Below are 27322 nucleotides of genomic sequence, written 5' to 3' on the forward strand. Positions count from 1 at the left end.
TATCAGAAGCAAGAGGGTCACCAGGGAAATATTGGGTCACTTCAGAAACCAAAGGGGCTGATCTATGTTTGGAACTTGAAAATATAGGCGAAGTCTTAAATGAATACTTATGCTCTGTATTCATCAAGGAAAAGGATGATAGTAAATTCAGGGATGGATATGTGGATAATCTGAAACAGTTCCGTATTATGAAGAAAGAATGTTAGATGTCAGAAAATTGATGAAGGAAGGGGTAGTAGACATTGTCTTTATGGACTTCATTAAGACATTTAACAAGGTGCCACAAGGGGACTGGATCAAGGCGAACCGGCTAATTGGATCCAAATTCAAATCTTTTGACTTGAAATGACATTTCTGTTTCTCTTCCCACAGATGCAGACTTGGATATGAATGTAAGAACTTGGGAAGTCAAAAAGAGTGTAGGACATGTACGGGAAATAGTAGGGCACTTAGCAATGTTGATGAACAGAGGATTTGAGTCTAAAATTTCTGAAAATGGCAACACAGATAGGATGATATAAACATGCATCATTAAAAAAAAATCAAACTTTGCAATTATTAGACCGTTCCATCATGTATGTTGGTTGCTAGCTAAATTTCTTGACTTTTGCTTTGAATGCACTGACTACACTTACAAATATGACATCCTGTTCCAGATAATTATATAGTCAAGATCTGAATTGAAATTTCATTTTTCCCCTATCTGGATTGTTATCTTGCCTTGGAAATACCCTTGTACCCTTGTTCCAGTTGAATCAGCTGTAGAACTCCATCCATATTCTTTTAGTTAGTCCAATAACATAAGAATTCAGAACAGGAGTGAGTTATTTAAGCCTAGCCATCTATTGAGAAATGGTTTATCTGTGATTTGACTGCATAAAATAATCTTTTTCTCATTTCACTTGCAACCTTTGAACAAGACTATATCAATCTTAAATATTTTCATTATATATTTCACCACTCTGCCTCCTGTAAGACTCATTCCATTTTCAGAATTCCTTATCTCTATAGCTTATATTTCAATCGTGAGACATTCCTCACCATTGCCTCTGAAGTGACTTCCAGAACCATGAGATCTGTTCTGCTGTAGTGGCAAAATCCCTTGACACACTTCGTCTATTTCCTGCAGTTCTTCTGTCACATGCTGTCTTCGTGAGTACAGCAAGAACAGAGTTTTTCTAGTCATCTCTTCCCATCCCACCAATCTCCATATTCAACGGATCAACTCTTTGTAATTTCTGTTAGCTCCTACAAGGTTCCGTATGTATTCCCCTCCCCTTCTGTATCAGCATTTTGAAGTGATCACTCCCTTTTCAACTTCCTGGTCCATTGTTCCACCCTCACGGACCACTCCCTGTCTTTGTGGCATTTTTTCATACAACAGCTGGAGGTGCAACAACTGTGCTTTCACCTCTTCCCCTTTCACCATCCAGCAAATGGTTATTCCAGGTGAAGCAGTAGTTTACTTGTAGCTTCTGCAATCTAATATTTCACATTTGGTCTTTGCAGTGTGGTTTATAAAATTGTTGGGGACATAGGACAGACAGCCAATCATTTTCCCAGGGTGTGGGAATCTAAATCTAGTCAGCACAGGTTTAAATTGAGAGGAGAAATTTAAAGGAGGCCTGAGAGGCAAGTTCCCCACCCCCCACACACAGAAGGAGGAGCATATATGGTCCAAGCTGCAGAAATGGTAAAGGCAGATATAATTGTAACATTTAAAAGGCACTTGTAAGGGTACATGGGTAAGAAAGGAGTGGAGGGAAATTTGCAAATAGGGTTAGTGTAGATGTGTTTCACAATTGGCATGGATGAGTTAAGCAGAAGTAGTATTACTCTGCTATACTACTTTATGACATTGGAGAAACTTTCTTTCAATCTGCAGGAGTGACCCCAAGTTTCAGTTGTCCAGCACTTTAATCTGCATTGTATACACTCATTCTCACTTGTCCAACTAACTTGTTTCTCTCATACCCATTAAATTAATTACTCCTAAATAGTCAAATGGTCAGGAACAAGACAGCGTGATTGCAGAAGAGGCAGGGAGAAGGATTCAGAGGATAGCTTTAAATAGCTTCAGCTCTTATCTTACCATTGTCTAGCTGGTAGAAGATTCTTGCTCCCTCTCTAAGGAGGATGTGCAAACTGTCCAGAATCATGGCACAGATAGCCATTTAAGTGGGAGGAGTAAAGGAAAGTAATGTAGTCATAGGGGATAGCATAGTTAGATGAATGGACACAGTTTGCTGTAACAAAGACTGTTGTCTGCTTGGTTATATGGTTCAGGATGTCTCTACTGGTTTGGAAAAGAACTTGAAATAGGAAGGAGAGAATCCAGTGCTTATGTTTCATGTAGCCATTAGCAACATAATGAGGATGGGGAGCTTGGGGCAAAACTTATAAAGCCTAACCAAAAGGGTGATAATATCTAGATTATTACCTGAGCGATATGCAGATTGGTTAAAGGTAAATAAAGAGAGGCATCCTTTACCTTCACAGGGTTAAGGGTGGATAATTTCCCAGAATCAGATAGGATTTATCCCATGCTGTTACAGGAGCCAAGTGAAGAGATCACTGACATTTTAAAATCTTTTCTAGCCACAGGTGACATACCAGATGTTGGTAGGAAACCAAAAGTAGATCCTCTTTTCATGAATGGCAACAGGGGAAAGTCTAGTAACTATAGATATGTTGCCCTGATTTTGGTGGTTACTGGAAAAAGAACATCAGGAGAGGATCAGTTATAATGGCAGGACAAATCAGTAAACAACCTTTTAATGGCAAGTTAATATTTAGGAAAATGAAATTCCTGTTTTTATAGCATCTGTCTGATATCTGCCTACATACCTATTCCTCTACCTCTTGTTGATTTTTGTTTCTAATCTGTATCTATCTTGCATTGTTTGAAATGTCTGGGATATCCTCCCTGAAGTAATGTAATCTATGATTATGAATGCAATACCTCCTCCCTTTTTACTCTCCTGAAAATTCTATATCCTGGGATAATGAGTTGCTAGTTTTGCTCCTCTTTCAACCGTGTATCAGTGATGGCAATACTATTTTTTAACCCATGTGTTAATTAAAGCTTTGAGTTCACCTGCTTTACTATTTACTCTTTTTGATTTAAATTAGATGTAACTCTTGAGTTCCCTTGATGAGTGCCTGCCTTGCTTGTCCTGCCAACTGAACTTTGTATTTCTCCTCATTATCTGAGCTTGCTACCCAGTTTAAACCTTCTCCAGACGTTCCCATCAATGATATTGGTCCCACTCTGGCTTAAATGCAGCCCATCCCTCATATACAGAAAGTACCATCCCCAGAAATAGTCTTTATGATCAAGAGACCTAAAGCCAATCCTCCTGCACCATTCTTTCAACCATGCATTCAGCTGACTTATCTTTCTATTCTTCTACTCATTGGCCTGTGGTGCCAGAAGTTAAACAGAGATTAGAAGCTTGGGGTTTTGCTTTTTAAATCACTATCTAGCTCACCAAACTCACTTTTCAGTACCTCATCCCTTCTCCTACCCAAGCCTTTAGTACCTACATATACCATGACCTCTGGTTGTTCATCCTATCCTTTCAGACTGTCCAGTAGCTGCTTTCAGGTGTCCTTGAATCCAGTGAGGCAATATTCCAACCCAGTGTCTTGCAGCTGCAGAAATGCCTATCTGACCATAGACTCCATAGACCATCTGACATAGATAGATAGATAGATAGATACTTTATTCATCCCCATGGGGAAATTCAACTTTTTTTCCAATGTCCCATACACTTGTTGTAGCAAAACTAATTACATACAATACTTAACTCAGTAAAAAATATGATATGCATCTAAATCACTATCTCAAAAAGCATTAATAATAGCTTTTAAAAAGTTCTTAAGTCCTGGCGGTTGAATTGTAAAGCCTAATGGCATTGGGGAGTATTGACCTCTTCATCCTGTCTGAGGAGCATTGCATCGATAGTAACCTGTCGCTGAAACTGCTTCTCTGTCTCTGGATGGTGCTATGTAGAGGATGTTCAGAGTTTTCCATAATTGACTGTAGCCTACTCAGCGCCCTTCGCTCAGCTACCGATGTTAAACTCTCCAGTACTTTGCCCACGACAGAGCCCGCCTTCCTTACCAGCTTATTAAGACGTGAGGCGTCCCTCTTCTTAATGCTTCCTCCCCAACACGCCACCACAAAGAAGAGGGCGCTCTCCACAACTGACCTATAGAACATCTTCAGCATCTCACTACAGACATATCATGATTTTCTCCCAGACTTCCAACTTCCTATTCAGTGTTCATTTCTGTATTCACTTTCTCTTTTGGTTTCGTTTGGTAAATGTATGGTTCTTGCTCTTGGGGTTGTCAACTGGCTGCTAGCACAGAATAATCATTCTTGGTCACCTTTCTAATAGATAAATTATTATTTGCTTTTTTGTTGTTTATTAAATCTTGCTTAATGTTTCCTGCTTCCTTGTTAGTCTAGGGCATATTATTGTAGAAAACTATCCTGAGGGCACTTGAGAAATTTACGGCTTTTCAGATGTGAAGATGTCTGCTTATCTGCTAATCTATCTATTTTGTCTGTGTATCTGCTTAAGTACCATATTGGTTGTTAATGCAAGAGTAATGATCTAAAAGGCTACCACTGATAATTCAGAGACATTAGTTTAATTCCCTCAGCAGCTGCAGAACTTAAATTTGGCTAATTAAATACATTCTGGAATTAAAAAGCTAGAGTCAGTAATGGTGCCCATGAAACTACTGGATTATCATAAAACCCAACTGATTTTTAATGCCCATAAAGGAAATAAAAATCTGCAGTTTGGACTAATGCAGGATTCCAGACCTAAAATGTTAACTGTTGCCATTTTCATAGGAGTCTGAGTTTTTCCAGCATTTTCTGTTTTCCTTTTGGGCTAGAGTGACTCCAAATTCAGAGTAATGTTAATGCCTTGTAATTGTCTTCTGAAATGGCTTAGCATTAGGGATGTTAGTGATGGGCCCAGACATCCACATCCTGTAAATACTTATCTCCCATTTAAGTTGTCTTATTTTTTTTAAATTCTAAATTTGTATATTTGGATACTTTGTGTTTTGTATAACTCCCATTAAAGTTTCTTGTCTGTTTCTTAATCTTTATATAATCCAATGTCAGCTTTCACATTGTTTAATTGATTTCACCTGAATCACTTTGGTTCCAAGGTGCCTATGACCCCCTCTCATGTAGATGTTATAACCTGTTTTATGTCTCATGTTACTGTGCCTTGCAGACATGTTTTAGTAATTGCTAACCTGTCTTACCCAAGTTGAATTTGCACATGCATTTTATTGAACTTGCACTTCATGCACTTGATTATGAAAAAAAAGCTTATATGTGTCACTCATTCTGACATGTCCATGTACTCTCATGTATGATTCACAATATCTTTACTTTCATTAGTTTTCTTCTTGCCTTTAGTGCCCAATGCTAATTTTCTGATTATTAATCTTCACTTTTTTGTTTTAGACAGTATTATTAATAAAATAATAGCTTTTTGCTCACTTGTCACATTTAAAGTTTAAAATACATCTATTTTCAATGTATACTGTATACAACCTTGAGATTCATCTTCTTGCAGGCAGCCACAAAATAGAGAAATACAATAGGACCCATTTAAAAAACTCACACAAAAAACACCCAACATGCAAAAAAAAGTTGTGTAAACAATAAAAAGGTAAGCAAATAACACATAGAACAGTAACCCCAGAGTCCACATCTATGGGGTCAGTCCAGCACTGAGGTGAGTGAAGCCAGTCCAAGAGGCCAGTGGCTACAGGTCACAACCACGGAGCCACTTCAGTGCTGAGGTGAGTGCCAGTGGTTGCAGGCCACCGTTACAGAGCCAGTTCAGTACTGAAGCAAGTATACCCTGTGGATTAGTGAGTTTATCAATGGTTTATCCTTTGTCCTCAGCCTTGATGCCTTAATCAAATCGCGAAAATAGTCTTAAAAAAAGTTAAACAAGAAAGACTTAGAACATGACCTGTAGGGTCCCCGAAAGTGACTCCACAGCTGCAGAGTCAATTCAGCTGAGGTGAGTGAAGCCTATGCAGGAGCGCAGGACTCCTATACCTCCTGACAGTAGTGAGAGAGGATGACCAGTCAAAGGCAAGCAGATGGTGCCGAACACTTTGTTCATTTTCCGCTATCATCTTTGACACATTTTTTTTCTTGCTCAATGTTTTAATCGGGTATGGAATAATGGAGATGTCCATAGGTTCATCTTATACTATCAGGCCACGACACAGCATGCACCCTCCAGTGATGGTTGTCCTGGGTTGTTCCTGCACTCTCAAGAATCTGTTTTGTCACTCAGGAGATCACAAAAGTGCCAGATTCTTTATTCGATTCAAAAGAACGTCTTTAAAAGGGAAAATACAGGCTGCAGACTGAAGCGATCGCAGTTCAGAGGAAGACCAGGGTATCTAGTAGTTTTGTAAGCTGTCTGTAAAACATTGTTGTTGGTTGCTGCTACCATCTTTACAGACTGTCCCTGATTTATCAAGTCCGACATATGGAATTCCCTATATATAAGCAAGCTCACATAATACTATTAAATTCGGAAGTCTGATTATACATACATATGTTTATGGCAGAATTAGTTCTCCTCCCTGTCTTCATCTCCATCTCCCTCCCCACTTTTAATAATTGTTGTTTCTTATCAGTTTTATGTGCTTTTGATGTTATTTATTAGATAACTGCAGAGGTATGGTAATCTCTTTGATGATTTTTGTACATTTTCTTTATTTATGGATGAAATTGATTTGAGGACATTTTAAAAATGGAACCTGTCCATTTGCCACAAATTGTATACATTAGTTTAAATTCCTTGTGAGCCCCCAATGGCTAGTCCCAATCTGGTTCAGTTCCTTCCACATACTGGTGCTCACATTGTAAAAGAAATAGCACTATTCTTCTCAACATTGTTCCTGCACCGTGTGTTCTCATATCTTTACGTCATATTGTTTACCCTGATTTGAGATACCATCTTGGGAGCAGATAGGAAACAAGACTTTGCCCAAATCAGACTTTGATTGAAATATGCTATCAGTCCTACTTATGGTAATCCACAGTGCTGTCACATTAAACTGCAGCTCTTGACTGCCATTCTTACCAGCCTCTTATTAAAAAAGGTCAGGATGTTTGGAGACCTTCTGACAGCAACTTATGCTTATACTTACAGTAGTAATTCTATTGCACCTGTTGTTCAGGGCCTAATTATAAATAATGATGAGGCTCCGTTTACTCTATTCTATTGATCCCATCAGTCTTGTTCCGATTCCATAGAAGACATTTCTAGACTTACTCCACGCTGATGTGTAATTCAGCTTATTTATTGCCAGAGGAATTCAAGATATGGACATAAATGAAAGCAAACATTCACATTCTGAAAGTATCAGGTGCAGTAACCTGGAATGAAAAACTTTTAGTTGAACTTGGTGAGTAAGGCAGCATCGCTGAAGGGAAGTGAACAGTCAAATGCTCCAAGATTAGATTGGACTTGACCTGAAACATCAGTTATTTATTTCCCACCACAGATGCTGCATGACTTGCTCAGTTCTTTCAGCAGCTTATTGTAAACATTCTGTCATTGAAAGACAGAATCAGCTCTGTCATAATCTGTTACTTTGTTATATTTCCTATTGACATGAGAGGAGGCCATTTGGCCCAACAAACCTACGTTAACTTTTAGAGAAATAAAATCAATCCTGTTAGTCCAGTTATTATCCTGTATCGTGTTCTTGCCCAGATGTTCATTTATCTCCTCTCCCGATTTCCCTAATGACCCCTTATAATAAAGGCAATTTACTGTCAGGAAAATACTTATAACCAGCAATTCTTTGGAATTTGAGAGGAGCATCCAGGGGAAATTCAGATGGTCACAAGGAGAACCTGTAAACTCTACCCAGACAACACCAAAGGTCAGGATTGAAGCTGAAAAGCTTTTGCAGTGAGGCAACAGTGTTATCTGTTGTGTGCTCTGCCACCGCTTGTTAAATTAATTGCATTTTATGTTTTAGTCTATAATGTGTATTTAATGTAAGTTAACATAGTTAATTACGTCCTAAAACAGTGCATATTTTATCTACTTATTGCATCAAATTTATTGGAATCACAAAACAAGCTTTGAAAGCAAAAGCAGCTGTCCGTTCCCCTCCACATTAAATTCCTTTGAAACCAACTTTCCAGATTTATAGTCTAAGAATGATAATTTTAAAAACCATTCCACATTCCCACTCACAGCCTTGTGAAGTTAGACTGAAGGATTAACCAAACTTTGCAAGACAGCACACTTGAGCATCTGATGAGTTTTTATGTATATTCTACCTTTAATGTAATGAAATGTGGAAAGGAAATTTATGGAGCACAGCAAATAAAATTTGACACAGGCATATAAAAATAACGGTAGATTCTTTGTCAAAGTTATAGACTTTAATCAATGTCTTTAAGGGACTTTAAGAACAAGGAAGAGAAGCTGAGGAAGTGAATTCTAGAACTTAAGTCTTTGGGGTCCAAATGCATGTTTTCTAGTGGAGGAGCAATGACAATTGAGCAAATGAGGCTGAAAGTATTTCAGGAAGTTATTTAAACAGTTCCAATGTGTCCTTTGTATGGCCTTTCTCATTCCATCATCCATGAATGGGTGGTAAGGAAGCATAGTGGTTAACATATTGCTTTACAATACAGGGAAACTGGGTTCCATTCCCGCCACTGCCTGTAAGGAGTTCTTATGTTCTCCTTATGACCGCGTGGGTTTCCTCCCACAGTCCAAAGATGTAACAGTTAGCAGGTTAATTGGTCATTGTAAATGGTCCTGTGATTAGGATAGGATTAAGTTGGGAATTCCTGAGTGGCACGGCTCGAAGGGCTGGAAGGGCCTATTCTATGCTGCATATCAATAAATAAATCTTGAGATCACCTTAAAGATTATTGCCACCTGCCAATCCTATTCACCCATCAGCATGTCAGTCGTTGACTGACTAATGTTCTTGTTAAAGCATTGAATTAAAGTTTGATTTTTCTTCACATACGTCTCTACAGCTTCACTTTTTTTCACAATTTTATATTCTTTTTGATCTCTTGAGTTAACTGTTTTTCCAGTGCTGGTCTTGATCATTCCAGATTATTTGCAATGGGTTTTATATCTTTAGTCAAGCCCTAATTTCTGATATTTTCAGTCTAAACCTTGGCAGTGGTTAAATTACCAGATTAATAATCCAGAAACTGAGATTAATAATACTGTGGAATTTAGCTTCTGATAATGCATTTCTAAAATCAAGTCAATACCAGTGAAGACTGCAAGATTACTGGACTGTTTTTTTTAAAAAAAGTCACCTAGTTCATTGATGCTTTTCGGGGATAAAATGTGCCATCTTACTCAGTCTCACCAATGTGGTTGACTTTTAAATAACTAAGCAAGCTAACCATTTCAAGGACAGTTAGACATGGACAATAAAAATGGTCTATTGAAGTTCAACAATAGCTGAAACCTGAAATAAGAACAACTTTGGTTAAACCTTAAAAGTTACCTCTATAAGTAATTTATTTTTATCATCTGCATTAATATCAATTTATAGCTGGTATTAAATCTTGTTTGATAATGGTATTGTAAAATGCCGTGGGATGTTTTGCCATCCAAAAGATACTACTTAATTACAAGTTTTTATTAGTTATAGGTGCAGAGTTAAAGTATAAAATAAGGAGAGAAGAGACTAGTGTGTGAAGGAAGTTTCTGCTTAAGACAATGAGTGTGGTAATATAGAAATGGTAGAAGGATTGAGAGGGGGGAAGTAAGGAGAGGATGGGCTCTGTTACTGTACACTGTGCATGTGGGGGAAAAAAAAGCTTTGTTTTCAGATGATGTCTTTGAGGTCAGTGTTCAGTGAGAAGTGTGAGGAAGCTAGAATTAACCCTCTGAGATGTCAGGGGTAGTGGTGTGGGAGTAGAAAGAGAACCCATTGCAGGTGATCACTGTTTGATCAAGTTCAAAGTAAATTTATTATCAATGTACATAAATGTCACTACGTACTATCCTTGGATTCATTTTCTTTCAGTAGAGCAAAGAAATACAATAAAATCAAAGCAAGACTACACACAAAGACTGACAAGCAACCAATGTGCAAAAGATGACACACTGTTGCAAATAAAAAATGAAAGCATGAATAATAAATAAATATATAAGATATTGAGAACATGAGTTGTAGAGTCCTTGAAAGTGAGTCCATAAGTTGTGTTCAATGATCACTCAGCGTTGAGGTGAGTGAAATTATCCACCCTGGTTTAGGAGCTTGATACTTGAAAGGTAACAACTATTCCTGAATCTGGTGGTGTGGGACCTAAGGTTCCTGTATTTCCTTCCCAATAGCAGCTGTGAGCATGGCCTGGATGGTTGGGGACTTGATGATGAATGCTACTTTCTTGAGACAATATTCCTTGTAGAACAATGGTGAGGGTAGGCTTTTCCTGTGGTGGATTGGGCAATTTCCACCACATTTTGTAGGCTTTCCAGTCTTTGGGTGTTGATGTTTCCATCCCAGTCAGGATACTCTCACTGTGCATCTATAGAAGTTCGTCAAAGTGTTAGATGATATGCTGAATCTGTGCAAACTTCTAAGTAGAGATACTGCCATACCTTCTTTGAAAAGGTAATTACATGCTTGTTGGATTTCTCCAAGTCAGAGAGGTTTGTTACTTTGGGAGGAGTATGCCTGTCCTTGTTCTTTAAGGCAATGTAGATGCAGTTTTGTAAGAAGCTGTCTTGGAAGTGGTTTTTCTCAGCTGGTTGTTAGAGTTAGATGGCATAAGACCATAAGAGCAGAATTGGGTCATTTGGCCTATCTAGTCTGATCTGTCATTTCATCATGGCTGATCTATTTCCCTCTCGGTTCAAATCTCCTGCCTTCTCCCTGTATCCCTTCATGCCCTGACAAATCAAGAATCTATCAAGCTCTGCCTTAAATATACCTAGTGACTTGGCCTCCACATCCACCTGTGGCAAAAAAATTATTCAACCTCTCTCTGGCTGAAGAAATTCCTTCTCATCTCCGTTCTAAAAGGATGCCCCTTTATTCTGAGGCAGTGTCCTCTGGTCTTAGACTCCCCCACCATAGGAAACATCCTCTCCATATCCACTTTATCAAGACCTTTCAACATTTGATATGTTTGATGAAGCATTGAGAAGGGCAAGGAAGAATATTTGCCAAAATTAGATAGAATGCCACCTGTGTCTTTGATAAAGGCCAGATTGGCATTGTAACAAGGCAGAAGCTTGATTTAAGTACTTTGGAGAGGAGCTGGGATAGTAGGTTGCAAGGGCAAGGAGATCAAGATATTGCTTAAAAAAGTGACGAGGACAGATTTGAAGGAGATGGGATTCAACCTGACGAGAGAGAACTATTAGTAATATCAACATATCTTAGTTATTTTGTTGGATGTTGGCATCACCTTACAAGGTTATCAATTTTTGGCTGTCATTTATTGACCTTCCAAAGATTGTGATCTATCTCCTGAACTATTGAAGTTCAACAAGTAAACTATTTCCCCAGTGCTACTCGTGAGAAATGTCCCAGGACTGTGTTTCGGCAAAAGTTAAGGACTTACAATATATCTCCAACACATAGTGGTTTGTTACAACGTTGGAGCTATTCTTGTTCTTTTGATGCTATAGGTTGCTATCATAGAATTTCTGGTGCATAATACTGTAGTATTCTAAAACTACAGTGAGCTGATGATGGAAAAGAAGTTACTTACAGTGGTGGGTGGGTTGTTATGCATGAAGGTAACTCGGTGTCAAAACTTTTTCATTATATGAGGCTTCAAGTAAGTGAAGAACACCCCTTTGCACACTTGCCCTACCTGTAGTAGGTTGAAAGGATTGAAGAGTGAGGTCTCTGGCTGAAAGTCCATGACTATTGGTGTTTTACCTGGGTCCATACTGGGACCTCTGCTGTTGATGACAAATGTAAATGACTTTGATGAAAGTGTAGATGAGTAGATACAGTTTGGAAGCAATACAAACTTGATGGCAATGTGAATAGTCTAGAAGATTACTTAAGAATATAGTGAGAAATATATCAGTTACAGATACACTCAGTATCCAGCTTATTAGGTACTTCCTGTTCTATCTGAACAACGATTGAACCTCTTGACCATGCCTGCATGCTTTTATACGCTGAGTTGTTGGCAGCAACTCATACATAAAAGCATGCAGGCATGGTTGGTTGGCTGATTAGATATTTTCACTAAAGTGCAGGTGTACCTGATAAAGTGGTCACTGAGTTACATGTGGAGAAATGGCAGACAGCTAAGTGTGAAATGTTGCAGTTTGGGAAATCAATGTAAAGGGACAGTACATGGTGAAATTTGAACACTTAACAGTGTTGAAGTAAGGTATACAGTACAAGGATTTTGGTGTTGAAGTCTTTAACTTCCTGTAAGTAGCTGCACAGGTTGATAGGGTGTGATAAAGGCAAATGGTATGCATACCTAATTAGTTGAGGCATTGTCAAGAGTCAGGAAATGATGTTGCAGTTGCATAAAACTCTAGTTAGTCCGCATCTGGAGCATTGCATTCAATTCTGGTCACCCTATTATTAGAAGGACATGGAGGCTTTGGAGAAAGTGCAAAAGAAGTTTGCCTGGATGCTGCTTGTATTAGAGAGTATGTACCATCTAGGAAGATTGGACAAACTTGAGTTGTTTCTCTATAGCGCTGGTGCTGAGGAGTGACCTGATTGTTTATAATATTATGAGAAGTATAGATAGAATAGAGAATTTGTATCTTTTTCCTAGTGTCAAATTGTCTAAAAGGTGAGAAAAGGTAAATTCATAGGGGGGATTTGGGCAAGTTTGATTTTACACAGAATGCTGGGTGCCTGAATGCTGTGACAGGGGACGTAGTGGAAGCAACTACAATAGAAGCTATTTGATAGGCACATGAATATGGTTAGAGTGGAGGGATATGGACCCTTTGTAGGCAAATGGATATAGTTTAGTTAGACGTTTAATTACTAGCTTAATTAATTTGGCACAGCATTGTGGGCCGAAAGGCCTGTTTGTGTGCTACTGTTCTATCACATGGTCAGTTTTCATATGATTGATCTAGTTAGGTAATCCTAACGCTGTTTTTTTTCATGTGGTATTTCTCTACAGTGCTGTAAGGAATTTGTACTAAATGTTCATTGCTTAATGTGGCACCAATGTGGGTGTCTGGAAGTTGGCATATCAGCTGCTAAGTGAGAATAGGTTTGAGGGAGGAGTTGGCTTCTATGGAAAAGGTAACTATTTTGTGTCATCCGTATGTCTATCCCCTTCATTTCAAGTATCTTGTGTGGAGATAATTTTACATTTGTTTATTTCTATAATCTCTATTAATATCATAAAGGATATATGTGGCTGATTAATTGTGCATTAGATTTAGAACTAAAAAAATAAAATTGTATTGAACATGCCTAATAAAAGAGGGATTCATATAAAAACATAAGTTGAATTATCATTGGAGCCAGAAATTGTAAGAGTGAGACATATAATCAAAGAAATTAAAGAAGCCATTGACTATACAGCATTAGAGATTTTTGCATTAAATTGAAAACTTGGCAGTTCTATGAGAGTCCTACTTCCCACTGTGTAAGTATATTGGCTGCCAAAGATTCAGAATAAGAAAATGCTGTAGTACTTCACTGAGCACGATAGACTGATTAAATTAAAATATCTTTTCTTACTGTGCTCCGGGCTATATGGAAGCTATCACTACTTAGCAGAGACAATATCTGTTAGTTTTGGTCATTGTATAATGAGACGGCCAGCTAGGAACATGCTTAGAGTTACTCAATAGCTTGTAGTCAGATAAGGCACACAAATATTAGTTTTATTCTTTAATTTTTCATTCTGATGAATGATGTTGGTAGTCCACCGTGGCAGGAAGCAAGGCCTTGGGCAATTCTTCATATAAGAGCATTTCTTTCAAATTTTTCAATGAGCTGTCAAAGACAGTTAACTTCATGCAAATTCAGTCTGTGGCTTCTCTTAATTTGGCATATAGGCCTACTGTGTGTTATGGCATGTTCTAGTTGGCTGGGACTTAAGGCAATGCAAATACAAAGTAAGCAGATTTTCATAAATTTTGTTACAAATAGACTTCAAAGAGAATTTTGCATTAGCCTTTCCTACAATTTTGACATTTGTTTCAGAGTATGGCTTTCATCTTTGGGAAATGTACACTGCATGCATTCTCCTTTTAATCCATTTTTAAACAAAGCTATATATTGAATATTTGCATATAAATCAGGTTATGCACATCTACAAAAATGTGCTCTGAATGCAGGAAGAAAGATGAAAGTGAAGAAGTTAATGATTAAAAAATTTAAAATACCTAGGACTGTCTGATTAAACTCCTGCTTCAGTGAGAGCAATGCTTGTGCATTACTTTTCAGGAATTAAAAAGAATAGATGAGTACACAATTTTAGAAGGTGAGGGGTTAAAACACTAGACCATTAGCTGGAGCGGTAGCATAGACTGGTCATGTCATTTCTCAAATCCATAACTCAGAAGTTTCTAGGTTTTCTGCAGTTTGCCTACAAAGCCAATAGATCTATAGTTTCAAGACTCAGATTCAGTTTATTGTCATTTAAAAACCACAAATGCAATGCAGTTAAAAAATGAGACAACGTTCCTCCAGAATGATATCACAAAAACACATGACAAAACAGACTACACCAGAAAATCCACATAACGTTTGGCAATCCCCAATCCAGAGTCCGGAGAGGCTGCTGCGTATTAATATCGCGCTACCATCTTAGCGCGTTCCCCGGAAAGGAGCTCCAATCCCACCAGACAAACAAGACCAAATACTAAAGCTACAAGACCTGCACAAAACCACATATTTACAACAGTGCAAACAATAGCATAATTGATAAAAAACAGACCATGGGCACAGTAAAAATAGTCCAAGAATGTTAAAAGACTAAGTTTGAAAGAAACCACCACAGTTTCCACAAGTCCTCAGGGTCCCCGATTGACTCGTCATCCCACGCCGGCGGCAGAAGGGAATACCCCCGCTATGGACAAGATTGTTTAATGGCATATCCAATACACAAGTGTAAAGGAAATTGAAATAATTGTTAATCTGGATCTGATGTACCACAAAAGAAACACAAAGATAAAGAGTACTATAAATATAACTGTGTAAGAGAGCTTAAATACACAGATTGATTGTGTGCACATAAAGTGACACTGGTATAGGATTATCTCTGCATAAGATGATTCTGATAGGAAGTGATAAAGTAGTGGTGGTGGGGTGGAGATGTTGATCAGCCTTAGGAAAGTAACTATTTTAGAGTTTGGTAGCCCTGATGGTTCAGTTAACATCGGTCTGGACTTCATACTGTAGCACCTAGACTCCCCTGGAACTTGTGTTAGGATTCTCTTTATTTATTTCATTTGAGCATTCAATACCAACATTCCTGAGTTTATGCAGGAGACACTCTGTAAACTTAATGTTCCAGGTCCCACCTGCAGGTGGATCCCGAATTTCCTGTCTGACAGTAGGCAGTATGTGAGACTAGGCAAGCACATCTCCACATCCTACTCACTCAGCGCTGTTGTATCACAAGGGTATGTGCTCTCCCCAATCTTATTTTAGCTCTACACCAATGACTCCAGTTTATTTTATCTCTCCAGTGATTCATCTGTTAAATTCATAAAGTTTATAGATAAAACTACTGACATTGGATTAATCACAAGAGGTGACAAATCCAAGTGTCATCAAGATGTAAACAACCTAGTGTCCTGATACAATCACAACAACTTGGATCTGAATGCCCTGAAAACCATGAAGATGTTTATTAACGACAGGAGAAATGTGTCTCCTCTCCACCCATTCATCAGCACCATGGTAGCATAGCTGTTAGCACAACACGATTAAAGATCAGGGCATCAGAGTTCAGAGTTCAATTCCGGTGCTGTCTGTAAGGAGTTTGTAAGTTCTTCCTGTGACTGTGTAGGATTCCTCTGGGTGTTCTAGTTTCCTCCAACAGTCCAAAGGTATACTGTAGTAGGTTAATTGGTCATTGTAAGTTATCCTGTGATTAGGCTCGTGTTACTGGTAGAATACTGGGTGGCATGGCTTGTTAGGCTGGAAGGGCCTGCTCTGTGCTTTATCTCTAAATAAAAAATAAAATAATATTCAGGTTCTTGGGCATCATTATTTTGCAGGACCTCAGCTGGGAGAACCATATCTCCTTCATCAACTGAAAGGCTCAGCAGAGGATGTACTTTTTGCAGCACTTGGTAAAATGCCATCTTCCCCCAGAAAATAAAGATGCAATTCTACACTGCCATCATAGAGAGCATCGTCACATGTGCCATTACTGTCTGGTTTAGTCAGCATCCTCTCACAGTATGCAGAAACTACAATGAACCGTCAGGTCAGTTGAAAAGGTCATTGGCTACAGTCTACGATCACTGTATGTGTCCAGGACAAAGAACTGAGCAGGGAAAATGGTTGTGGACACTACCCATCCAGCAAACTACCTTTTCTAAAACCACCCTTCTGGAGCGCACTGTAGTGTAATGTGTAGGCCTCCATTAGTCTCAATAGACCATGGATTTGTGCCTTGGAAAGTTTCCAGGGTGTAAGCCTGAGCAAGGTTTTTTTTATGGAAGACCGGCAGTTACCCAAGCTGCAAGTCTCCCCCCTCCACACCACCGATGTAGTCCAAGGGAAGGGCATCAAGACCCATATGGCTTGGCACCAGTGTCGTTGCAGAGCAATGTGTGGTTAAGTGCCTTGCTCAAGGACACACATGCAGCCTCAGCCAAGGTTCGAACTAGCAACCTTCAGATCACTAGATGAATGCCTTAACCACTTGGCCACATGCCAACACTGGAGCGCACTGCAGTGCTATTGAAACAAAAAAACTTAATGCCATCTTAAAAGTTTCTTCCACAAGGCAGTTAATCTGTTCAATTATTTTAGTTACCCTGACCCCACTCCCCTCTATCTATTATCTACCTCAGTCCTTGCACTGCACTGTAAACACTTTAAAATACTTTTTAATAATGCTGTTTTTGTTGTAAGCATGTGATGGTACTTACGTATTTATGCATATTTTATTGCATATTTGTATTTTAACCTCTAATTTTATTTTTATATAATTCTTTATTCTTATAATTGTTGAATGTTGCTGGTTTTGTTGTATGTTGCGCAAACACAACAGCAATTTTCAAATGCATATAAGTGTATTGGTGAATAAAGTTGATCCTTAAGTTATTGGATATTCCTAGACTTCTGGCTTAACAATCTAGAAGCACTAATTGAATCCCACCGTGTGACAGCTGGAGAATTTAAAATCAGATAATTAAATAAGTATTTTAAAATATGCTAATCTCTAGACTGTAAATACTGTCATAAAAATGCTTCTGGTTTACAAATCACATACAGAAAGGAAATCTACTGACAATTGCAAGTGCAGAAAAATTTAACTAAGCTCTTGGTTTGTTTATTTATTTATCTTTTTTCTGTCTATTTAGAGATGCAGCATGGAACAGGCCCTTTCAACCAATGAACTGGACACCCCAGGAACCCACCTATTTAACCCTAGCCTAAGCATTGTATAGTGCCTAACGGCCACACAATTGCATGTGACTGACGTCAGTTAGAAAGTGTTCAGCAACAGTTTCCTGTCCCAATTAAGTAGCATCGTGTCCCGAATAAACAAAGGGATCCCAGCTATTTTCTCCATTAGTTTTGTTCTTTAAGAATTGTCCCAAATAAGCAGCTGTCCCAATTAACTAATGCCCAATTAACTGGAATCCACTGTACTTTCTTCTTCTATAGCCTAATTGGAACATCAATATTGTGAGCAGTATTGGGCCCTAATCATTGGAGAGAGTTCAAAGGAGGTACACATAAATGATTCTGGGATTGAAAGGCTTGCCATATGGGGAACATTTGATGTCTCTGGGCCTGTACTTAATGGAAATAAGAAGACTGAGTGGGGATCTCATTGAAACTTATCAAATGTTGAAAGAGTAAACACGAGGAAATCTGCAGATGCTGGAAATTCAAGCAACACACACAAAAGAACACAGCAGGCCAGGCAGCATCTATAGGGAGAAGCACTGTTGATGTTTCGGGCCGAGACCCTTCGTCATGTTAAAAGACCTTGACATAGTGGATGTGGAGAGGATGCTTCCTGTGGTGGGGAGTCTGAGACCAGAGGCCACAGCCTCAGTTAGGGGGACGTCTATTTAGAATGGAAATGAGGAGGAATTTCATTAGCCAGAGAGTGGTGAATCTGTGGAATTCATTGCCGCAGGCAGCTTTGGAAGAAAAGTCATTGGGTATATTTAAGGCAGAGGTTGATAGATTCTTGATTAGTCAGGGCATGATGGTATATGGGAAGAGGGAAAAGCATCCAGATGAAATTGCAGAGCAGACTCAATGGGCCAATTGGCTTAATTCTGCTCCTATATCTTATGGTGTTATCCTCTTAAGTCAGTCTTTCATGATTGTTGCACTATTCATTGCTGATACAAAACCATTTATATTCCTTGATTCCAGATCTATTTTTATTAATTGGGCTAGCATCAATTACTTTTGTGGGATAATTGTGCTTTTCTACCACCCCTTTCATCTGCTGTCCTTATTGGATCTGGATGTAGACACTAAAATAGAATACCTAACAATTCTGAACACCCAGACTCAATATCAGCAACTAAAGGTGAATAAAATGCACTGTTCCATCCATCCACTGATGATGGATGCTGCTTTCCTGTGACAATATTTCATGTAGATATGCTCAATGGTTGGAAGGGCTTTACCTGGGATGGACTGGGCTATAACCATTATTTTTTGTAGGATCTTCTGTTCAAGGACGTTGGTGTTTCCATACCAAGCTGTGACATAGCCAGTCAATATACTTGCTACTACATATCTATAGAAGTTTGTCAGAGTTTTAGATGTCATGCTTTCTTCGTATTTGCACTTAAGTGCTGGGCCCAGGACAGGTCTTCCGAAATAATAACACCTAGGTAATTAAAGATACTAACCCTCTCCATCTCTGATCCTCTGATGAAGGCTGGCTCATGGACGCCTGGTTTCCTTCTCCTGAAGTTTATAATCAGCTTCTTGGTCTTGCTGACATTGAGTAGGAAGTTGTTGATTTGACACCACTCAGTTAGATTTTTAATTGTCCTCCTATAAGTTGACTCATCACCTCCTTTAATTTGGCTTCAACGATGGTGTCAACTTGAATGTGGCATTGGAGCTGTGCTTAGTCACACAGTCATAAGTATAAAACGAGTAGAGCAAGGAACTAAGCATACAGCCTTATGGTGCTCTTCTGCTAATGGAGATCATGGAGGAGATGTTACCTATCCAAACTGACTGAGGTCTGCAATTGCACATGGAGGTATTGAAGGCAAGTCTTGGAACTTATTGATTAGTTTTGAGGGGATGATGGTATAATTGATCCCATGCATCTTAATCTTCTGGATGAACTGACCATCTGTTCCTCATCAAATGCCTTATTAAACCTATGTTGAAAGTGATGAAAAGCTTTTGTTACGACATTTAGCTAGGATCTGGAATTTGCATGATGGATAAAGAGTCATGACAATATGAGAAACAGAAGCAGAGGTAAGCCATTTAGACACCGGGTCTGTTCCACCTTTCAGATCATGATTCATTTTTTTACCTCAGCAGTACATTTCTGTAGAACTCTTAATTCCTTCAATTCCCTTAATATCCATAAACCTGCAGATTTTAGTCTTGAATATATTCAGTGACTGAACCTCTGCTGGCCTATTGGATAGAGAATTCCAATGATTCACTACCTGTAGTATGAAAAAGAGATTTTTCTTGTGTGACGTAAAGAAAAAGCTGAATGTAGTTTGAGAATATGATCCCTACAACTGTATCAACTCTTTATAGCCCCATAAAAAATTGAGATTACCCAAATTATGTAGGTCAAATTTGCTTACTTTTTTTTGTAAAATAGTGCCTTCAGTACACATAACAGGAATTGATCAATTGGTTGAATTATGCTGTCTAATATGTAATATATCATAACCACAGTAGGATACTTTTTGAAAGCATGGTTAGTGCTGCTATCTCTTAGTTTTGTATCATTTGCAGATTTGAACATTTTACAAATGGCCTCCCGATGTAAGTTATCATGAAAGATTGTGAAGAGCTGGAGTCTCAGCCCCATTCTCTGCAAGCCCAACTAGTTAGACCATTTAAAAACTCCTACTCTGATTTTTATCCATAATCAGTCTTTTAATTCTATGTGTTCAACCACTTCTTGTGTAACACTTTATCAAATCTGTACTTTAACCTCTAACTTTATTTTCTGTGCAATTCTTTATTCTTTATAAATGCTAAATGTTGTTTTCTGTTGCATGTCGCACCCTGACCAGCACACCACACCAAATTCCTAATATGTGTAAATGTATATGGTGTATAAGGTTGATCCTTGAATTGTGTTCTGATATTGAAATATAGCAAATTTACTCCCTATAGTTCGTTAGTTACCATCTCAATATATCTACGTCTTGTCAAAGGTGATTTCTTTTTCATTGACTGTGCCCAATCCTATTAGTATTTTGTAAGTACCCGATGAGCACTTCCTTGATAATGTTCAAGTATTTCCCCTACAGATGATGTTTTTCCCTCTCTTTCCCCCACCCTTCTCTTAAATAATGGGGTTACATTTCCTACTTTCCAGTCTTTAGTAATCTTTATAGAATGTGTAGAACTTTGGACAAATGACAAGTACTTCCAGTATTGCCATCACCACCTCCTGTAAAACTGGGATGTGTTCATCACGTGCTGGGTATATTAGTATCAGCCTGATTAATTTCTCCAGTATTACTTTTTACATACTGTGTATAATCAAGGCTTTCAAAAATAAATAGGATTGGAATTTGAAAGAATAATTAGCAGTGCTATAAAGGATGAGGGAATGGGACCGATTGCTGTACTTAGCCACAGCACAAGCTTACTGTGATAGACCTCTTTCTGTGCCATAATGATTTAATGATTCTATATGCACCATTGACAATAATGACAAAAGCAGAGGTTATAAAATCAAGATGAAAGTTAGTGGTCAGTATACTAATATAAAAATCAATACACCTTTTTATTGCCCACATATGAGCAGTTGTATTACATCAAGAATTCTGTAATGTGCCTTTAACAAAAATTTGGTCCAAACTGAAGGAATAGTCTGATGAGAAGTTTCAACCCCAGGTCAGATATTAATGTGTAGTTTCTTGTAAGTGTAAACCTACTGATCATAGTAGTTGACCACACAACAGGCCAGAATTATCCTGGAAAATATTGGCTCAAAGATTTAAACATGGACTGGAAGAATGTATTTAGTATGAACTCTTCATAGCTGCAACCTGGTAAGGTTAGAGCAATATGCAGAAATGTTCAAACATGTATATTCTGCCATTAAAGGGTTCTGCTTCAGTGGCAATGTAACCAATGATGATGTCCTGTAGACAGTAAGTGAAACAACTATACTTCTTTTAAATATACTTCTACTGCTAAAATGTGTATGATTGGAGCCTGTAGTACACATTTTGATGATGTGTTTTTGGGCCAGCTGAGCAATCTGGTGCTGTTGCTGGCTCTGGGGAATTTGGGAAGGTTGAGAGCAGAGTGTGCGGCCTAAAGGTGGAGCATGAACCCATGATTGGCTCAGTTACCTCCGATTCTTATTTCAAGCAGCATAGGTTAAAATTGCAGTGTGAGTGCAACAACAATTTTTGTGGTTCTCAAAGGAGATAAGGTTGTCCGTTTCTAGGGACCATAAGGTAAACTTCAAACAAACAGACAATTCTACTTTTTGTCCATGTTACCAGATATATATGCTGAACTCTCCAGTGTTATGGCCTTTGCTACATTGCGCCCATCACAGGCGTGTAGAATGGAATTGTAAAGTGTGAAATGTAAAAAGTTTGATCAGGGAGCAAAATATATTGATGAGGGCAGGGTTGTAGACTTTAAAGGATTTTGATAAGGTCTCACTTAAGAGACTGGTTCAAAAAGTTGGATTCAGGACAATGTGGCAAAATTGTTTTGGCAGGGGGATGGTAGAGAATTGTTCATGTGACTGGATACAGGTGGCCCCCATTTTTCGAATGTTTGCTTTAGGACAGCTCGCTGTTACAAAAGACCTACATTAGTACCTGTTTTCGCTAACCAAAGAGGATTTTCGCTTTTACGAAAAAAGACGCCCGCTTTATACATCTGTTTACCCCGAAAAAGACTACCATGACTGTGAAGCCTTATTCGGGCAGTTGTGTGCGCATGCTTGTACGTGCCAACTTTTTTCTCCAAATCCATTTTGGCTCACAGTCTTCCTGATTCTGCTAAGTGAAACTACACCATACATACAATATTTCTACTTTATATAGGCTGTATATTTATCATATCATTCCTGCTTTTACTATATGTTCATGTTATTTTAGGTTTTATGTGTTATTTGCTTTGATTTGGTAGGTTATTTTTTGGATCTGGGACCGCTCAAAAATTTTCCCCATATAAATTAATGGTAATTACTTCTTCGCTTTATGACATTTCTGCTTACAAACAGTTTCATAGGAACGCTGTACCTTCGGATAGTGGGGGAAACCTGTACCTGTGACTAGAGGTATTCCATTGGGATTGGTGCTGGAACCTTTGCTGATTGTAACATTCGTGAATGATTTTGTTGTGTATATAGGAGATGTGATCAGTAAGTTAACAGATGACACTAAGATTGGTGGAGTTAGTAACATATTGAAAAGACTTAGGTTACAAGGTGATATTGTTGTGTTGGTGAAATGGTCTGAGAAATGACAGGTGGAGTTTAATCAAGGTTAAAGTAAGGTGATGCATTTTGGAGGTACTAAAGAGAAAATCTGGAGTGCTGTGACAGCAAAAAGTTATCTAAAGAAGAATTAAAGGTTCAAAGGTACAATTTAATGTCAGAGAAATGTATCCAGTATACATGCTGAAATGCTTTTTCTTCTAGACGAATTGGAAGTAGTTCAGAGAAGGTTTACTGCAGTGATCCTGGAATGGCCAGGTTATCTTTATTTTTTTCTGCCAGGTGTCTGTGAATTTTTAGAACTCTCTTTTTAGAAGGGTAGTGAAAGTATTTTTAAGACCAAAGTACATTGGTGCTTGGTAAGCAAGAGATTACAAGATAAAAGGAAGTGGATTTGGAGTTGATGATATCACAGATGATGAAGTAGGTTCAAGGGACCAAGTGGCCTACTTCTGTTCTTATTTTACACAGTATTGTAACAAAGGTTGTATCACGTGATAAATAAATTTTCCTGAAGATGCACACCCACATGTTATTCTTCTTTACAAACAGTCCCTTGGCATTGATGATTACTTGCATCTACCCTGATTTGGAGGGTTCTTAAGTGGCTAATAAGGCCAAGTATGGGAACTGCAGCTTGACCACTGAGATTTGGCTAACCTTTGCTGTGGAGTGTGCTGACTGCATTGAGGTACTTCCCATATGTACACCACATAAGCTACACTTATTGCAATGTCAGCTGATGAACAGTAGTTGCTAGTTTCAATATATTTATAAAGAGAACCCGAGCTAGTGTCGAACGGATCTGAGAAAGACAAAGGGAGTTAGATCTTGTGAACTTAAAAGGGATTCCAATTCTTAAGTTGCTGACTTTTTTCGATATAGCAAAGTTGTGAGAAATGATTTTGTGGTTAATATGCAGATCTGTGTTGCAGTTTATTCAGAGAAATATGATATATTGTGAAGATCACTCCCTTATCCAATATAGTTCCTATTGAGTTATTTGGCATCTTTGGATATACATGTAAGTTGCATTTTAAAAAAGATTATTTGTAGCAGTATCAAAATGTTGGCTATTCAGTGGAGAGTACTTTTTCATTTTATTCTTTTTTTAAAATATAGAACACAAAACAGGAACAGTACAGCACAGGAACAGTTCCTTCAAAGTCTAAGTAAATTTTATCATCAAAATATATAGAGTATATGTTACCATACACTACCTTGAGTTTAATTTCTTGCAGGCATTTTACGGTAAATAAATAAATACAATAGAATTCATGAAAAATCACACATTCAAAGATGGCAAAATGTATGTTGGCCTTCATCAGCCATGAGATTCAGTTCAAGAGCCATGAGGTAATGTTACAGCTATATAAGATCTTAGAACCCACTTAGAGTACTGTGAAAACATATGGTTGAAGCCAGAGGAGGTAACGTAGGTACTTAATGAATACTTTGCTTCAGTATGCACCAGTGAAAACGACCTTGGCAACTGTGGGGAGGACAAAGTTGGACAGAAACGCATGAGTGTATAGACATAAAGAAAGAGGATGTGCTGGAGCTTTTGAAACGTACTAAGTTAGATAAATCGCCAGGACCAGACGAGATGAACCCTAGACTACTGTGGGAAGTGAGGGAGGAGATTGCTGAGCCTCTGGCGATGACCTTTGTGTCATCAATAAGGATGGGAGAAGTACTAGAGGATTGGAAGGTTGAAAGTGTTGTTCCCTTGTTCAAGAAAGGGAGTAGAGAAAACCCAGGAAATTATAGACCAGTGAGTTTTACTTCAGTGGTGGGCAGGTTGTTGGAGTAGATCCTGAGAGGCAGGATTTATGAGCATTTGGAGAGATGTAATCTGATTAGGGATAGTCTGCATGGCTTTGTCAAGGGCAGATTGTGCCTTACAAACCTGAATGAATTCTTTGAGGATGTAACAAAACACATTAATTAATGAAGGTAGAGCAGTGGATGTAGTGTATATGGATTTCAGTAAGGCATTTGATAAGGTTACCCCTATGAGGCTCATTCAGAAAGTAATGAGGCATGGGATGCAAGGAGACCTTGCTTTGTGGATCCAGAATTGGCTTGACCACAAAAGGCAAAAGGTGGTCATGAAAGGTTTGTATTCTGCATGGAGGGCTGCAACCAGTGGTGTTCCACATGGATCTGTTCTAGAACTCATCCTCTTTGTGATTTTTATAAATTACTTGGATGAGAAAGTGGAAGGGTGCGTTAGTAAGTTTGCTGATGTTGGGGGTGTTATGGATGGTCTGGAGAGTTGTCAGAGGTTACAGCAGGACATCAGTAGGATGCAGAAGTGGGCTAAGAAGTGGCAGATGGAGTTCAACCCAAATAATTGTGAAGTGGTTAATTTTGATAGGTCAAATTTGAAGACAATATAATATTAATGGTAAGTGTGGTGGATCACCTAGATCTTGGGGTCCATGTCCATAGGGCATTCGAAGCTACTGTGCAAGTGAACAATATTGTTAAGAAGGTGTATCGTGTGCTAGCCTTCATCAATCGTGGGATTGAGTTTAAGAGTCATGAGATAATGTTACAGCTATATAAGATCTTAGATCCCACTTGGAGTATTGTGTTCAGTTCTGGTCAACTCATTACAGGAAGGACGTTGATACTATAGAGAGAGCACAGAGGAAATTTACAAGGATGTTGCCTGGATTGGAGAGCATGCCTTATGAGAATAGGTTGAGTGAACTTGGCCTTTTCTCCTTGGAGTGACGGAGGATGAGAGGTGACCTGACAGAGGTGTATAAAATGATGAGAGGCATTGATCATGTGGATAGGCAGAGGCTTTTTTCCCAGGGCTGAAATGTCTAACACAAGGGGGCATAGTTCTAAGGTGCTTGGAAGCAGGTACCGAGGGGATGTCAGAGGTAATTTTTTTCACACAGAGAATGGTGGGTGCATGAAATTGTTTGCCAATGAATGTGGTAGAGGCAAATACAATAGGGTCTTTTAAGAGAGTCTTAGATAGGTATATGGTGCTTAGAAAAACAGAGGGCTATGCGGTAAGGAAATTCTAGGCAACTTCTGGAGTAGGTTACATGGTTTGCACATCATTGTGGGCTGTAGATTCTTTATGTTCTATAAACAAAGACTGACAAACAACCAATGTGCTAAAGAAGATAAAATGTGTAAATAAATAAAAAAATATAATACTTAGATCATGAGTTGCAAGGGATCCCTGAAAGTGAATCTGTAGGTTCAGTGAAGTTACCTACGCCGGTTCAGGAGCCTTATGGTTGAAGGGTAATAATGGTTCATGAACCTGGTGGAGAGCCTAAGACCTCTGTACCGTACACTCTGCCCAATAAAAGTAGTGAGAAGAGAGCATGGCTTTGATGGTGGGGGTCCTTGATGATGGATGCTGCTTTCTTGCAGAAGCACTCCATATAAGTCCTGCTGAAGGGTCTCGGCCCAAATTGTTGACTGTACTCTTTTCTATAGATGCTGCCTGGCCTGCTGAGTTCCTCTAGCATTTTATGTGCGTTGCTTAGATTTCCAGAATCTGCAGATTTTCTCTTGTTTTTAAGTGTGCTGAATGGTGGAGAGGGTTTTTCCTGTGATGGACTAGGCTGTATTCACCACTTTATATAGAATTTTCCATTCCTATGCATTGATGTTTCCATACCAGGCTGTGATGAAACAAGTTAAGGACACTCTCAACTGTGCATCTATAGAAGTTTGTAAAAGTTTTTGGTAACATGCTCAATCTATGCAAATTTCTAAGGAAGTAAAGGTGCTGGTTCCAGGACAGATCCTCTGATTTGATAGTGAGGACTGGCCCTTAATGAGGACTAGCTCATAGACCTTCGTCATCTTCCTCCTGTAATCAATAATCAGCTCTTTGGTTTTGCTGATGTTGAGAAAGACGTTGTTGTTGTGGCATCATAATATTGTGCCAAACCAATTCAGAATCAGAAGCAGGTTTAATATCACTGGAATATGTCAATATGTTGTTTTGCATCAGCAGTGCAATGCAATACATAATAAAAACACTGTAAATTACAATAAGAAATATATATGTGCTGTAGTTAAAGATGAAAGAAATAATTGTGTGTATGCAATGAAAAAAATTAGCACAGACACCTTGTGCAGTTAATGGACTGCCTTTTACAATGCTGTTGATGATTACATCCTTCAATTTCTTCATAGGTCCTAACTTGTTGACATCCTTCAATTTCTTCATAGATCCTAACTTGTTGAAGTAGTGAAATTATTTCATTTTCACTCCTGGCATTTTTGTCATCTCCAAGCCTAAATGCTTGAAACCACAGTGAGCAAAATGGTTTGAAATGCTTATTTCTTTTTTAACACAAAAATCCTTGCTCTTTGAACATAAACACAGCCAAATGATGCTATTTAAAAGCTGTCGCACTAACACAGTGTATTGTCTTAACGGCCAGACAAGTGCACACAATAGACACGAATGAGTTGGTG

The 27322-nt window shown here is 38.5% G+C and overlaps 1 protein-coding gene across 5 annotated transcripts in view; it reads left to right on the top strand.

Annotated features, from left to right (window-relative positions):
- Positions 1-27322, top strand: part of pbx4 (pre-B-cell leukemia transcription factor 4) — a 407509-nt gene that overhangs the window by 244437 nt on the left and 135750 nt on the right. The gene's annotated exons all lie outside the window — the stretch shown is intronic.

This window comes from Hemitrygon akajei, chromosome 16 (genome assembly GCF_048418815.1).
Source record: "Hemitrygon akajei chromosome 16, sHemAka1.3, whole genome shotgun sequence".
Lineage (NCBI taxonomy): Eukaryota > Metazoa > Chordata > Chondrichthyes > Myliobatiformes > Dasyatidae > Hemitrygon > Hemitrygon akajei.